Below are 16,656 nucleotides of genomic sequence, written 5' to 3'. Positions count from 1 at the left end.
AATTTTTTCAATTTATTTATTTTCAGAAAAACAGTATTCATTATTTTTTCACCACACCCAGTGCTCCATGCAACCCGTGCCCTCTATAATACCCACCACCTGGTACCCCAACCTCCCACCCCCCCCCCGCCCCTTCAAACCCCTCAGATTGTTTTTCAGAGTCCATAGTTTCTCATGATTCACCTCCCCTTCCAATTTACCCCAAATCCCTTCTCCTCTCTAATACCCATTGTCCTCCATGATATTTGTTATGCTCCACAAATAAGTGAAACCATATGATAATTGACTCTCTCTGCTTGACTTATTTCACTCAGCATAATCTCTTCCAGTCCCGTCCATGTTGCTACAAAAGTTGGGTATTCATCCTTTCTGATGGAGGCTTAATACTCCATAGTGTATATGGACCACATCTTCCTTATCCATTCTTCCTTTGAAGGGCATCTTGGTTCTTTCCATAGTTTGGCGACCGTGGCCATTGCTGCTATACACAAAGGGTTTTGAAACAGTACCTCGTATGCTCCTCTTGTGTTGAGGTGCTATGATTATGGTTTAAATAAAACTACTTTAGCATAATAAAAGACACATAGTAAAAGCTTAATAATGGGGGGGATCCCTAAGCGCTTTATTTGCAAGAAAAGTAGACCGCTGGTTTCATAGGCTGTATGTGCATCTGAATCCCATACCAAACACCACAGCCTGGCTTTGAGAAGCCAAATGCAACAGCAACTCTGGATGGTATTTCAGTGTCTTGCAGTAATCCCTCCCATCCTTCCCCGAGCCTCTGAGGGAAGCTCAGGGGACCTGTAGGCAGAGGCAGCCATGACCCGAAGCAGTAGGAAATGCCTGTGTAACCCAGGGGAGGCACCGCCAGGGATTCCATGAGTCAGCCTGAGCTTCTCAAGAAGCCACTTTCTCCCTCCCCGGCAACCCCCGGCAAACGTAAAGAAACTTTACACCAACAAAAGCAATTTACTTAGCCAGTCATTTTTTCTAGATTTGCTCAGCAATTATTTCAGCTATTTGTGTTTAAATGAGTGTTTTCTCTGTCCCTGTCCGGTATCTTTCTGCTTCATCAGGTAGGGAAGCCTCGGCAGCATTTTCCCTCCCCATAGCTGAGCCTTCACAGGCACAGAGGCTGGGGGATGTGACGGTTGGAGCAGGGAGAGTGGCTTAGAGAAAGCAAAAGTTGCAGGTCCAGAAAGTTTCTGAGGTTTTCAGGCAGTGATTTCAAAATGCAGACCACGCAGCAGAGTCACCTGGATGGCATGCACTCTAATAAGCATGGATATTTGGGTCCTTTTAGAATTTTTCCTCATGAGGGTTGGGGTAGGGGCAGTTGGTGTGCTAGTAATTTTGCAACCAGCTTTGCTGATGAAAAAAAAAAAAAAAGAAAGAAAAGTAAACGAAGGAGAAGAAGGGGGAGGGAGAGAAAGCACCGCTTGGTGGCATTTGCTGATTCCTGGTAAAAATATTCTCACTGTGGCAAATTTCAGCTACATATGTGATTTCACTGAACAGAACTGGGAAAAGATGTGCCCACCAAGCTCTTGTGAGCTGGTAAGAGCTGGTTCCAGGAGACCATGGGGACAAGGCCAGCCCAGAATCTGCATGTTTATTAGGTTCTCCTCAATGATTCTAACAGAGTGGACACTGTAGTAGGCTTTTCAGGAGGAGCAGAAATAAAAAAGCACCACCTTTCTGAATGTGGAATCAAGATTAATTTGTTTATTTTTTGGAAGTCAACTCTCCAATCTATAAATATTCATGTACCACCATCATCATTTTTGCCATATCCACTTACATTCTGTACTATTTGTTAGTTATTTTTAAACTACTATTTTATTCTTTCCCTTAATCATTTTATAGAAGAAGCTTTAATCACCACTTTATGTGTAAAAACTACTACTATTTGCTATACATAAAAAGGAAACATAAAGAAATGAAAATAAGAGCCACAGTGTTAAATTCTAGTTATACAGCAACCCCTATCTACAGGTCTGAGCCTAAGGCCTGCTTTCTCTTTGTAACTAGCATTAGAGAGGCATTAAAGCCCTACTAGCACCTAATGGTGACATTCTCCTTCAGATAATTAGGATTGAAAAATAGTTAAAAAGAAAGTGACTTCCTCTCTCTGAGAAGTAATATGTGAAGCAGAGTGTCAGCAGAACGTAAAAACATTTTCCATACCATATAACACTAAGCCTCACCTCACTGAGCCTTCTAGAAAATGACATAATCAAAGCGTCTAGTAGCAATGATGATGGTGGTGGTGATGACCGTGATGACCATGAAGATCTCTTCCTACATAACAGACTTTAGGTCCAGGGCTCCACCTGCATCACCTCTAATTGCAGGGGAGGAAACAGAAACTTGGTGAACTACTGTACTTGACCTTAAGCACATATTGATCATGGAGCCATGATCTGACCCTAAATCATGCTGATTCCAGAGCCCTTATTAAGAACATACTTGTCAAATGCTGCAGTTAGTTTCTTTCTTGTCCTTGTAGCTTTGTGGAAGGATTAAGTCACAAATTGCTTGTGCAAAGCCCTGACCCATGGCCAGCCCACAGTAGGCTTGTGCAAGATGTTGGCTTCCATATTTCATACCATGATGTGTTTGTGACATGTTCCAGCCCTCCATATTCCCTGGACAGAGCCCATAAGTGATTCTTCTCTTCACATTCCCAAAGCAGAGACCTCTTTAGCTGCAAAACAAAGTAAGCCTCCTCTGTGACATGCCACGTGCTGTATACTAAGGCTTTATCATTACTCATGTACCCCTTAATCCTCTGATCACCCATCTACAGCTAAAATAAATGGAGAAATATTAACTTGGTTCCCAGCTGATAAGATGTTGTTTGCCTTCTCATTGACCTCCTCAAGATAACAGTTTTGAACTTTGATAAGGCATTTCTTCACAGCCAGTCAGAGGAAGTTCTACAATAAGAATTAACAAGAAGTCATTGGAATCAAATTCTAAAATTAGAAAAGTAGCCAGAGAATACCTAAAGGTACTTGGGGTTTTCAGTACAACTCATTTTACCATGGGAAAGTAAGACAGAAGGAGCATGCCAAACCCCACAGACCCTTGGCCTCCAACTAAAAGTACTGCCTGACAATGTCTATCTCCCTCTATCTCCCTCACATGCCTCATTATAAGACTGGCACAGACTACAGAGATGAGGCTGGATGGTGAGACAACCATCTAACAGCACCAGAGGTCATGAAAGCTGTTCCTAGTCATGTGAAACTCAGTCTTAGGAAGTCTACAATGGGAGAGAGAGACAGACATATTTCCCTACTTGTCAAGTTAGTGCAATGATGGTACTAGTAATAACATCTGTATTAATAGTAACCACACAAGTTTTTAAATGAAATGAACTATATCTGAAAAATGTCTTTATAATCTCTAAATAATTCTATAAATGTTTGCAATTAATGTTACCCAACCCAGGGGGACTGTTACAGAGAGGCTGAAACAAGGAATGGCTGTCCACCCGTAGTCAGTGCACACAAAGTGCCTGCTACATGCACATTTCACATCATCGCACCCCCCAATATACTGCTAGCTAAGTGTGGCTTTTAACTCTCATTCTGAAAATAAGGGAACTGAGGCTCAGGAACATCATACATCTTACTTAAAGTCATATGACCAATAGGTAAAAAAGCAAGCACCCAAACCCAAGTGATAGGGACTAAATTGTGCCTCTCTCATTCCAGATTCATATGTTGAAGACCTAACCCAAGTACCTCAGAAGGTGACTGTATTTGGAGACGGGGTCTGTGAGAGGTGATTAGGGTAAGGCAAGGTCATTAGAGGGGTATAAATAAATCAATATGACTGGGGTCCTTCTAAGAAGAGATTAGGACACAGAGACCATCTCAGACCAAAGCGGGGCTATCTGCAAGCCACGCAGAGAAGACTCAGAAGATACCAACATTGCCAACACCTTGATCTCAGACTCCCAGCCTCCAGGACTGTGAGAAAATAAATATCTATTGTTTAAACCACCCAGTCTGTGGTATGTTGTCATGCTGCCCTAGCACACTAAGTCTCTCATTTCGTGCCTAATGTATATTTCACTATGCCACCCTATCATGATGTATGTGTGTGGGGTTAGAGTCAAGTATAAAATCCATTTCAACTACCACACTTCATAGTTTCTCTGAATCCAAAGAGTACACACATTCCCAATTTCACTGACATAGACTGTGGGTAAATCTTACACTCCCTGAGCTTTGATCCCAACATTCATAGCTGTAATTTACTGAAAGTTTTTCAGGCACTTTCCAGAGCTGATGGTTCTTTTTGAGTTCAGTAGCTCAATGAGTCATGTATATTTTGCATCAGAACCAGTGGTCATTGGTTGAGGCCCGGGCTCCGGCCTCAGGGAGCACAAAGTGTAGCACTAACTACTCCTAGTTATGTCAAACATCACAAATCACTAGTAACGCTCTTTCCCTCCGACCCCAGCGCTAGCCTCAGGACTCTTCTCAACTCTAGACTGCAGGAACCTGCTACAGGATGACTGATGATGCACAACACTGAGCCCACATCCCCTTCTAGTACAGGGTAGAACTCTCTTGGCCAGGCCTGCCTCATTCATCTCTCTGACCTCATAATCATATAGATTTGTCTAGTAAAACCCAGCAAAGACGCAACTCCAAAGTTGAACCACCTGAGCCTCAACGTCTCTGCTTTTGCATTTTCGAAAGCCAGTTGGAAGCTAACAAAAATATCCGGGTAGAACACCAAATTGGGAAATTAGTTAATCCCCCTGTCTGGACCATAAGAAATGAAGAGGTAGGTGAAGATCAGGTGGCAAAGAAATTGTAAACAGGTAGCACAGAGCGCTCTAGGCCTTTTCCTTTCTGATTCAGTGCACTGATCCTTCTCAGCAGTACCTGATAGTCCTAAGAACTCTGATCTCTGTCCATTGAGTGTTCTAGTCACCTATTGCCACATACCAAAGTACCTCAACACTTCAAATAAAAGGCTATTTGCCTCTTCTCACAAATTTGTGGGTGAAAAATTCAGGATGGATTTAGCTGGGTGACTCATCTCTTATCTGGAGTGATACCTGCGATGGCTGGTGGGTCTGTTCCAAGGCAGTCCCTTTCCTCACAGCATGGAGCCTGGGCTGGGAAGGCTGGCTATTGATGCTAGCTGCTGACCTGGGGGCTGTTAAACAGAACACCTGCATATGTTCTCTCCTTAGGACTTGGTACCTGAGTTACCAGAGTGAGTTACTAGAGTGAGTATTTGAAGAGGTCCGGGCTGAAGCTGCAAGGCTTTTTTATGACCTGGCCTTTGGTGTCTCTGAATGTCACTTCTGTTGCCTTCTATTGGTTAAGCAAGTCATAAGGCCACTCACATTAACGGAGATGGGAACAGGATTCTGGCTCTTCACGGGAGGAATAGCAAAACAAACATAGACATCGTTAACCTACCCACCACACACCCAAGTGTGCTTAGGAAAAAGGCTGCCAAATCAAAGGAGTGAAGAACATGACCCCAAAGTCCCATGAACCAGATCCAATGTGAGTTTTAAAGTTTCTAATCAGCATATAAACACTTGGTCAGTTGCTTTAGCAACTGCACAGAGCCACGACTGGAAGGTTTATTCAGAAAGTTTCCGGAGGATTAAATCCAAGAGATAGGAAGGCCCCCAGACATCCTGGGTTATTTGAAAGCAGAATTTCACCGCAAACAACCATAGGATTGTCTTTTATTCCTCTGCCCCAACCCAATTCCTTAGTTGGAGGAAAAGGGATGGTTCTGATGATAACCTGTCCAGGTTACCAAACCTGGACACTCACCAAAGAGAGGCACAGAAGATTGGGCTTTGCAGGAGCCATTAGTAGGCATCAAACTAGAAGATTCTGGGCACAATATGAGCCTTGAACCCAGAGCACATGTTCACACTTGTCTGAAATCCTTAGGATTTGAAGATTAAGAGCTCTTGGTAAAAAAAGCAAAAAACAAAAATACCAAAAGACCTTGCCATGTGGCTAAGCATTACAAAGCTCTGAGAGATGTCTCTAAAATGCTGTCTGAGGAAATAAGACATAAGGGCAATATGTTCAAAACTCCTACCAGTACTGAGCATGGCAAATGGAAATACCTGGGACCTTCCAGGTTCTCTGTGGCATCCGTAGATAACAGGCCCATTAACCATGCTCAGCAGCTCTCTGTTGATTGTCCTCAAATCCTCAAAGAACTTACTGTTGAGTAAACACACACCACTGACAGTTACCACACCCAGGCCCTTGCCTCCTTCTGGCAGTTCAGGAAGGGGGAGCATGCTGGGATTGTTAAGCAGCCCCTGTTCGTGGACTTGGCACAGGACCCTCTCTGACATGAGTGAGGCCTCAGGGCCCGGGAGCTCTGACCTCACCCTGTCACCCTGGCAGGGGAAGGAATGGATTCTGGGTCAGCACAGAAGCAGAAGAGAAGGGGGAGGGGGCTAATAAGCCATGCCCTGGAAACATAAAGTCAGATTCGAGGTGACATGTGGGCCACAGGGAGAGCTCCAGGCCTTGGCAGAAGCCCTGGCACCAAGCTGACAGGTTGAAAGACTGAATAATGTTGACACTTGGTGAGTCTCCTCTTCTCCCTTGACCTACACACCCTACCCTCCCTCCCTGCAACCACATGCCTCTCTAGGCCTACTGCTCAGACTTCCAGAGGTTTGAAGTAAAATTAACATCAACCAAACACTTGCCAGCAGCTCGCAACCCTACCTCAGTATCCTATGGCATCAAATGACAAGACAAAGAAGTGATTTTTCTTCTCTTTTTTCATTAACCTGAATCCTAATTCTCCCCAGTGTCTTCTACCACTAATCATTAAAGGAAAAGGTGAATCCAATAATTCAATGATCAACTCTGGAAACTTAAGTCTTTTTTCTTTCTTTCTCTTTCCTTCCCTCCCTGGCCCGCCCTCCTTCTAAGAAAGTTCTCATTACGATCTTCTGATCTGTGCACATTGATTTATTCATAGCCCTTCTCGGTCATTAACCCAGCCCTAGTTCTAAGAAGAAGCTGCTTTCAGGCATCAGCAGCACCTTGATGCTGCCGCAAAACCTGAAGCTGAGCGGGCCGTGCAAAACCTGAAGCTGAGCGGGCCGTGTAACAGGACCCGTGGTTCTCCCCACCATCACCACTCCTGGAGCAAAGGCTCTGCCAAGGGTGTGGAGAAGAGAGCATTTCTCAGGAAAGGCAAAATCCTAACTATAGACACAAAGGGAGGGGGGCAAAAGAAACCCAACACCCAGAATGCCCATGATTCCAAGAAGGGAGTGTATCTCTATGTAACTTTGGGGAGGTTTTGCTTGGCTTAACAAATATGACAGAAAAGCACAGGTTCCAGAGTCATGTGAAACTGTGTTCAAATCCTGTCTTTGTCACTTAAAAGCATGAACCAAAGCCAGTTAACCTCTAAAATGGAGACCATAGCGCCTACTATAGTGCTTGACATACAGTTGGGTCTGAAGAAACACTGGTTTCCATGACCAGAAATTTACACCGAAAGAAGGTACCATTTCCTAATCTACAACCATCTACCTCTCCAAAAATGGTACAGGCAGGCAGCAAGTTCCCTATTCCGCTGTTCCTGCAACTTCATTTATTCATTCATCCCACCTTGCCGGCATCCCTCCTTCCCTTCATTTGTCAGCACTTAACTGAACACATACCCCTCACCAAGTCTACTGGGAGAGGCCAATAGAGATCTCAGTGAGAACAAATGTTTGTTTTGTTCTCCAGGAATCTCTATCTTCTAAAACGAGTAGCTGAAACGTGAGTGAGTTTTCCTATGACCTCATTCTTCCTTTATTATCATTGGCAGCATTTGCTATGTTTTAATCATTACCTAACGGAGTTCTATAGTGTTTCACAGCCCATAATCTACTTTCACATTTCATAAAAGCACAGTAAGCCAGAGATTAAAGGGCTAACAAAGGGTATATCACAAGCTCATCTTGCTTTGTTTCTGACCAGTGACCTGCACCAGGGGCAGCACAATAGGGGCACCAGGGGGAGTTGGTAGAGGCATTCTTTTTGCTGAGAGCAGGGTGGAGCTTGGTCTATTTTCTGAAAAGTGCATCTGGGACTATTTTGAAAACCAAGTTTCAGACTCTGCAGCCTTTCCCAGCCAGGCCCATTGATTCAGCCATGCAGGTTAAATGCTGCACCACTCCAGGGTGGGGATGTAAATGGTGATCCTTGACGTTGTATGGTGCACAGCCTACACAACTGTACATGGCATTTGTTCCACCTCTGTTCTCAGTAGATATGAATACAGTTTGTTTGACTCTAAAACCTAAAACAAACTGCTGGGCCATATTGCCTCTTGCTGAATAGAATAAGTGTCAGACACTGGTTGGTCTGGTTTTTCTTGCAGCAGTTAAGCTATCCACGACTCAAATTCTTCATCTATAAAGAGGTAAATAAGTCCTGAGGGTTTCTGGAGGAATTACTGAGAGAATGCATACAAGGAGCTCAACATGGTGCCTAGGACACAGTGAGCATGCACTACCTGCTGTCTTGAAGTCTCAGCTGAGCAGAGGCACATCAAGAAAAAGAAATAATCCACTCTTTGGGATTGAAACCTGGCTCTACCCTTCTGCACTGGGTAACCTGTGTGTCCCTGGTTTTTTCTTCTATAAAATGTCTCCAATCACACTTCCTCAAAGGGTTTTTGTGAGGCCTCAGTATGCACATATTTAGGACACAGATCCCTGTGGTCAATCAGTTACTTCTTATCCTTCCCCTCCCCAACAGCAGAAGTTAGGGCTTAGTGTAGGTGCTTGAATCACATGTGAACCTCATGCCAGCATAACCAGTATTCATGGAGGCTCTGCTGTGTTTTCATTTTGTAACGGATTCTGTAGATAGAGAAAGTTCTATCCATTAAAACCTGCACTTTTTCAAATGACCTGATGAAAAACTCAGTTTCCTTTTTTTCCTTCTCCCCTCAATTCGCTGTACTTCCAATTAATAAAAATCAATTACTAGAAAGTGATATAACTAAAACAGTGAAATAAAAGCTAGAATTCTAAATTTGTATGTCTGTTACTATTAGATTTCACAGACGTAAGCTGACAGTGTCGAATTGCTATCAATGTAATCAAACCCCCATTCTCAATTTCTGTACTTTCCTTACCATAGGTGGTAAGTAAACGGCAGTTTGCAGACTGGCAAAGCAGACAACAGACCACACTTTCAGTGAAATACGATCTAAACCAAGGAGCTGGCAAGTGTCTGTTGTGTATGCCCATGTGCAGAAGTGGATGTTACTTCTATCACAGCCTGCTGCATACTTTAAAGTTTCCACCACTTCTCTCCCAGGTTCTAGGTGTCTTGGCAGAGACTGCCTATACCATCCCTGGCCCAGGAGAAGCTCTTACTAGGTAGCTGCCAGTAAACACCCTGAATTTCTGGGTATAACGTGGGAATTTCAGAAACTCCTCCCCAAGCCCAGGCCCTCCATGCTCTCACACTGCAGGGTTAACTCCCTGTGAATGACGAGCGTTGAATCCCTCAAAATTGTCAAATGCCCACCTCCACTTCTATATACTCCCAATCCCACACACACTTTCACAGCAGAGTGTAACTTTGCTACTCCTAAAAGTTCAAGTTCACCATATGGGAGCAGCTAAACATCAGGGAGTTCAGAGCAAAGGCTGGCTCATGAAAACCAATCCTAATGTCACCGACCCTCCACCCCAGTTAGGAGCGTTTCTTTTAAAAAGAAATAATTGCACTCTTCTGACTAAGATGATTAAAAAAAATATCTACCTCCTTCTGAAAGGAAGTCAGTCACTGCTTTTAATAAACTCTTTGGCTACAAAGATGAAACAGGCAGACAACAACAACAAAGAAGATATTATTAACGTAATTTTATGTAATTGGATAGAAGGGTAATATTTATTTTAATATTACAGAGGAAACATCCCACAATGCAGACCTTGGATTAATTCTTTATATCTTTGGACTGTACTTATCAAATAAAATTGTACTTATGGAAAAAGCAAACACATAAATCTTGCCCCATTGTCAGCTGGCAACTCCCAGCAAGGGCTAATTGTATTATATATCTTCTGCAGCCATGCCTAGTGGTTGTCAGGCCCAAATGCATTATTATTTATTACATGAACAAATGCAATTTCCTTCTTGGAATCTGAGTTTGGAATTCCATGAAGGCCTAAAATGTGCCCCTCTTCTATTCAGGTGGGAAAAGTAAGATCACAATGAGTATAATCTGTTGTAGAATTCTCCCGTGAAGATAAAATCTTAGTTTCCCTTGAGAGATATCAAATCAAATCTACAAGGAGTGGCCTCTGAAGGGCCATTAGGATGGAGGTGAACTTCTAATCCTCCTCTTTGAAATGCTTCTCTCTCCCAAGAGGAAAATTTGCTATGGATTTGCCAGAACTGGAACCAATGTTTGACTCAGCCCTATTGGTTTGTACCCAGGGTCACTGTGCACTCAAGTGCCACATTATAAGTTTGGTTCCCTCTCATTCTTACTCTGGCTCTCCCTTGTCCTCTCTCCCTCTATCCTCTTGGGGGACCAGGGTAGTCCCCATGCTGGAGGCTGCCGGTGGCCCCTTGCCCGTCTGATTCACTTGTCAACCATAGCCAAGGCTACTCATCAACAGCAGGCTGGAGCAGTGAGATTCTTTCTTGTTCTTGGTTTTCCTTCTCCCAGGACTAGTGGGTGTGTTACACTGGCCTGGAACGTATTAGCGAGGTAGATTTCTGCTTGCTCCACCATATTCACCTGCATTGAGGTTTGGGCACAAATACCAGTTATAGTAATTTGGAGTTTCTTTGTCACAATCTTTTATGTATACATATGTGTGTGTGTATATATATACATATGTATATGTCTATGTGTGTATATAGGTGTATGTATATACATGAGTATGTCTGTGTGTGTGTGTGTGTGTGTGTGTGTGTATCACAGAACACAGAACATATAGATAGGCAAATGATGAAGCAGATTTTGAACAACCCAGTTTCCTGCCAAAGGGACATTTAGTAACAATAGAAACACTAATACAGAGCTATTCCTCTGCTCTGGTCCAGCTAAATACAATATGAGTAACTTATACACACCATATTCTGGAACCACCACAGCCACTATCATACATAAAATTCACCCACGCCTTCTTAAATGTGGGGAGGATGAGTGGAAGTTTGACAGTGACTCACACAGCTGGGACTTGAAACCTGATGTCCTAGTTCCCTTTCCAAGGCTCCTTCCTTCCCCAGTCTAAGCCTTCAGTTTCCTAGAAAGGGTGGTGCTGACCAGTTAGGATAGACAGTGAGTCCACGATAGCACGGTTATTTATTTTTAAAAAATGAAATTTTACATTCATTTTCCACCAAACCAAGAACTGGGAAAAAGAAACCAAGAAATAAACACAATCCTGTCCAGAATTCTACAGACTAAGTAGGAATTCTGTAGTGAGGCATTCTGCTGGAGGGAGACCACTTCTCTTTCCTTCATGAATTCAGTTACAATCTCAGCACACACAAAAGAAAGTCAAAGCAGAGTCAGAGGGAGAGAGATCTTGGGTTATGCCTCCAGGACAGAGAGTCCGCTAGTCAATTCTTTCCTCCACCCTGTCTGCCCATTCTTAAATGTAACCAACAGGCCAGAACACCACGTGGGTCACACTTCTCAAAGAAAGTGTAACTTACCTTCTCCAGTTCTAGAAAAATGTCCTCACCAGCACCTGGAGTTAGGGACTTCTCTAGAAGAACAAATTTATAACAGAACGACATGTGTTTGGAACAGCGGGCTGCGTGGGGGGCTTGTTGTTTGTTTCCAGTAGGCAATGGAGACCCAACTCAAGGCCTGAGACAAAGATTCAGCAGAGGTGAGAGGAGAACACGTTCTCTTGGCTTACTATGGTCTAATTCCTGAACATAGCACATCGCATGAGAAGCAATGGTACGTTCTTTGGTTGGAATCCAGAGATCATTTCTGCAAAGTTTTGGAGAACTCTGCAGAAGTCCTGGGAGAAAGAACAGCCAAAAAACAGCTACTGTTTGCATAAGGAAAGTAGGACATGGGACTCTCTATCAAACCTGAAGTGATGTGACCTTCAAGTATCCCAGGGCCACAGAATTCATAGAGCTTCCCAGATAAGCCATGACTGATTTCCACAGTACTGCTAAGTACCTTGGACCTTGCTCCCTTCCATTCATAAAAACATTACTATCAGTGAACGACCTCACCACCCAATATAATTGTAAATTCCTTGGCAGTTAAGCCAAATCACTGTTGAACTCAATTTTCCCCTTTGAACCCTGGGCAATATTAACGTGTTGTTCCAGGCCCAGGGAGGTACATAGATGTCCCCAGCCCTCCCAAGATGAAGAGGATAGAAACTCCCACTTATTGGTCAACAACATTGACTGAGCTGATGATATACAAAAAGGAATGGTCAGAATCCTGCACAGACCATCATAACTAGCTTCCTTATTGTGGGACCCAGTGAAAAAATCAAAACATGGAAACTCTTGTTCAAAGACTATTAAGAATTTTTAAGATAGCAACAGCAGAGCATTCAACCAAGTATGGGGCCCCTCTGAGCATGGGGACCAGGTCACAGGTCCATAGACCTTGTCCTACTGCAAATAACCCATTATCATGGGTACCTGAGAATGATCTAAAGAGGGGGTGCTTTCTAATGTGGAAGGGCCACTAGGATGGTTTTTATCCCTTTGGCCTAATGAGCAAACTAAAGCAGATCTCCATTGGCACCACATCTTGGTCCTGGAAGTCTTTCTTTTCTGAGGTTATAAGGAAAAAGTACTGATGAGTATAAAACATTTGATAGAACAAAAGCAAGAGGAAATATATTGCTGAGGCTTGGAAGGAACTGGCATAACCACCCCCCCAACCCCACCCCAATTCGGCAGGGTGAGTGGGCAGTGAGTAGGGCAGACAAAACATTAACCGTTCTATCCTAGAGATACGAGAGAGGAGCAGTACAAAGAGAATAATTTTTTAAAAGAGGACAAGACACAGAATTAAAAATATCTAGGACATCCGCAAGTCACACTATGCATGGAAGCAGTGCAATTTAGCCAGCACAGGGCTGTAGCAGGGATCAAACTCTTAAGGAAAAAAATAAAAAGTATGAGAGAAATCCTAATACTGAGACCCTTAAGTCTATTTTTACCCTGTGCATTTGGAAGTGACAATCGTTCTTCTAGTTGAGGAGCAGATATATATCAGGCTGAAGAATCAAGAGTATTAGCCTATTTATATTTTGGGGGCGTATATTTTTACTACATATATTTTACATGAGTGCATGGTAGACTTTATTCAATAAAAATGCTCATTGTAAAAAGGATCCACTATCTCTGAACCTTTAGCACCCAAACAAATAGAACCAGAACATATACATATGGACACATCAAAGAGTTAAAAAAAAAAAACAAAACCCAGACACACAAGACACAAATATGAGGGGAAAATATCAAAATATTAGGGAAACAAAAAGATGGGGGTTCAAAACAATGAGCCAATAGCTGAGTCAAAGTCCTTCTTTCTCCTTTAGAGGCCAGGTGGTAAAGGCAATATTTTTCCAGTGGGTTTTCGCAACTATCCCTTCGCTTTAGCTCTAAACTCAGATGTGCTGACATATTACTGTCTCTTCTCCCAAGAGGGACATTTAACTAAGGTATCGTCCATTCAATTTCAAGCAGATGCTGAATATGATCGCCTCTGCATTTGTTTGAGTATAACATCTCACCCCTTGATATTTAAAAGGTTTGGGGGTGGAAGTTGTATTGCAGGAACTTCTTTTTTACCCCCCAAAAAATGTATACTTTGACATTTAACCAAATTAACAAACATTAATTGCACATAAAAGCCACTTTGCTGAATTGCAATGAGCCATTTAACCCTATGGACCAACCCACCCGAGAGTTTAGGAGGAGAAGCAAAGTTGGCAATTCTCGAACATTAAGATACTTAGCTGCCTACACCCTCGCTCCTTTGAGGTCACAGAAAGCTATGTTGCAGAAAAAGAACCTAAGTCCAAATTAGCAATTTGGCAGCATTCTTCAAAAAGAAAAATGTAACCTCAGGACTTTCCCAGTGCTCTCGGTTGAGTCTGCCAGGGTGTGTGGACGGATTGTAGTCTTATTTGTACCCAGGGCAAAGGAAGTCACTCCCCACAAAGTCCCCTTTCCTTATCATATATATAAAAATTAAGGAACTTTTTTTTCCATATTCAATTTTTTGAGGGGGGGCCAAGTCTCTCTCCAGCTAATTGCTGATTTTCTCTTAGCCCAAGGCTATGACACTTTCTGTCACATCACTTTCCTCCCCAGCAGTTCATCACAAAAATCACCTCTCCATACTGTCTTCTCCAAAATGCAAGGGAGTCATAGCAGCCCGCGTCTCCTTCCTCTCCCCACCACGATGTGATTCTTGGAAACAGGTGACCTATACCCACAGCGTTACTTTTTTTTATCTTGCAGAGGAACAAGCTTTCCATCCTGTGAGGGAGTGCCTGGGCCATGTCTGCTTTATTCACCTTTATGCTTTCAGGGCTCATCTCCCTCCCAGAGCCACAGGAGCTGCTCAATCAAAGTTGGCTGAATGAATAATGAGTGGTACGATGGCATGACTTGTTATTATTGTTTTTCTCCCCAAAACACAGTGGATTCCAAAGAAATCACATATGGCTGCCAGACTCCGCTTGCGCACAGATGTTACCAGTATGTTATGTGTTTGTCCTGATAGGGAAGTTTCGGCGGCACACACCCCAAAGTGCTGAAGAGGAATGCTAGTCTATGGAATCCAGGGTGTGGGAACCCAGGCTGTAGAAGAGTAGCCTTTGGGATCCCCCATTTCACCAACAGCTTCTTCCAAAAGAATGTGGCAGCAAACGAGCAATCCGTCTTATAAAACCTGGAAATGATCTTTGAGTTTTGTCCTGTTCTCCTCTATTAGAAAGTTTCAGACCTTCTCACATTGCCTTCCTCTATGAGAAAGTCTCCTCTATGCACCTGCATGTAACATGCACGTGCACACACACGCACAGACTGTGGCAAAATGTTAGCAGAAGGTACCACGGCTGCACCTCCAGGAGGGAAGGCAGGTATGCAGGAAGCAATGAGAACGCAGTGGGAAATAAAGGGAGAAAATTAATGTTAGGTAGACAAGGTAGGATTTTTAAAAATGCACTAAAGAGTACTGGCAACAGTCTCATTCTAGATAGACAGAAATTATCTAAATTTAATATAATACTCATGCAGCTCTGTGGACAAAATAATAGACTCAAAACATAAAACCAAAATTATCATAAAACAAAGTTGACCCCCAAAAAATGGGGAGATATGAACCGACTACTATCAGTATTGTCTGCAGCTGTAAATGCCTCCTTGATGGAGACTGAAGACACTAACCAACTTAGGGTCTAAGTAAGCTTAACTTACAGTCCGCTAACTGAAACAAGATAGAGCAACACTCTCTGGAAGTTTGGAGGGATGAAAATTTAAGTAAGATTCTCTAATAATTTTATACCTTACTTACCCAGAGTACTTTTTTATTTTCCCCAAATATCTTTGGCATATCTACACAAATTGATCATCTAAAGTTCTACAACCATAAGCCCTGCAAACACCATGGTCTAAACAGAAAGCTCTAAGATGAGAAATGTGAAGCAAAAAATTAATAAATAAAAAAAATTAATAGAGGAATTGCAATTATTTTGAGTAAGCACACCTTTAAATAACTCATGGGTCAGAAAAAAATCAAAATTAAAATTTGTACCTATACTTATAAGTAAATAAAGATCACATAATATATATAAAATGCCAATACATGACAAATAAATCCATATGAGATATGTTAAATGCCACAGTCAGAAGCAGATTCAGAATGTAAATGTTTATATATTTATGCATATATATGGAACAAGTTTAAATCCCAGATATGTGAAAAATATTTTAAACTCTGAATGTTATATGTGTATATTACATGTTAGGTCATGTGTGTATGTACATGCATATATGTTAACTTTTTTCACTAAGGTTGAAAAATAAAGGGAAATCTGCAAGTCATGGTCACTTAGTAAAGTAAGAAACAGAAAAAGCAGGTAGCTAACCACAATGTCTATGAGTTGATACATTGGTGTGGCAGGGAAGAAAATAAAATGAACTCTGAGAAGTCAAGTAATGGGGGGAAAAAGAGAGGAAACAGGAAAGTACAATGTTTCCACAAGAAGCAAGGCAGGGTATTATATGCAATCATGAGTCACTAATTTCTAGCTCTGAAACTAATTTAAAAATATGTGAAAAAAAGAAGCAAGGCAAGATTTTCTTTTCTTTTTTTTTTTTTTAAGGCAAGAGTTTTCGAAACAGAGCAGTATATGATATTCTACTAATTAATTAGAAAAAATGACACTTAAATATTAAAACATTTTCTAGGAAGCGAACAAACTGGATCCATTAATTTAGATCAAAATATATTTGAACACAAATGAAAAAATAAGTTTCCTACTATCACTTACTTAAAATAGCTTTGGGTCCTGAACTAACAGACAAAATACTTCAAAGATTAACCGATTTTTCAAATATGGAATCTTATCCAGAATGTACAAAAAAATCAGACAATTCC

The sequence above is a fragment of the Neovison vison genome, chromosome 7, assembly GCF_020171115.1.
Source record: "Neovison vison isolate M4711 chromosome 7, ASM_NN_V1, whole genome shotgun sequence".
In the NCBI taxonomy this organism is placed as follows: Eukaryota; Metazoa; Chordata; class Mammalia; order Carnivora; family Mustelidae; genus Neogale; species Neogale vison.
The sequence above is the reverse complement of the archived record's forward strand: the minus strand, read 5'-3'. Positions refer to the sequence as shown.